This window comes from Penaeus monodon, chromosome 30 (genome assembly GCF_015228065.2).
Source record: "Penaeus monodon isolate SGIC_2016 chromosome 30, NSTDA_Pmon_1, whole genome shotgun sequence".
In the NCBI taxonomy this organism is placed as follows: domain Eukaryota; kingdom Metazoa; phylum Arthropoda; class Malacostraca; order Decapoda; family Penaeidae; genus Penaeus; species Penaeus monodon.
This window is the reverse complement of record NC_051415.1, coordinates 14005110-14005570: the sequence shown is the minus strand read 5'-3', so window position 1 is coordinate 14005570 and position 461 is coordinate 14005110. Positions and strand designations below refer to the sequence as shown.

General features: G+C 34.1%; 1 protein-coding gene across 4 annotated transcripts in view; it reads right to left on the bottom strand.

Moving 5' to 3' along the window:
• The window catches only part of LOC119592534 (sulfotransferase 1E1-like), an 8190-nt gene that overhangs the window by 4516 nt on the left and 3213 nt on the right, over positions 1-461 (bottom strand). The gene's annotated exons all lie outside the window — the stretch shown is intronic.

Below are 461 nucleotides of genomic sequence, written 5' to 3'. Positions count from 1 at the left end.
CGCCATAGTGAATGGGATGGTATTTTCATGATGATATAATGCTAGTTATAACTAGTCTATGGCCTTTCCATAACGCGACAATAAATAAATGATTGTGAGGATATCATTAGCAATAAGAAAACTATACATAATCTGTTCTGTATCTCAAAAATGCTTCGAATAATTCATTTCCTAAATTCCTGAACCTTTTACCATAGTAAGGAAGGGAATATAAATATAAACAACTTGAAGTGTATTTTACAAATGTGACAAGGAGAATGTCTGTCTGTCTGATCGCAATGTGTGTCGGAAATGCATGAGTTAATTCAAGAGGAATTTCCAGCTGATGCGAGTCTTGAAATATGAAAAAAGAATATCACATATTGAGATCGTAGTTCGAGATTCAGTGTAATGTTCCTTTATAGAGGATTAGCACAGCTTTAAGATTTATGCATCCGGTTACAAGGATGAGCACTACTCAA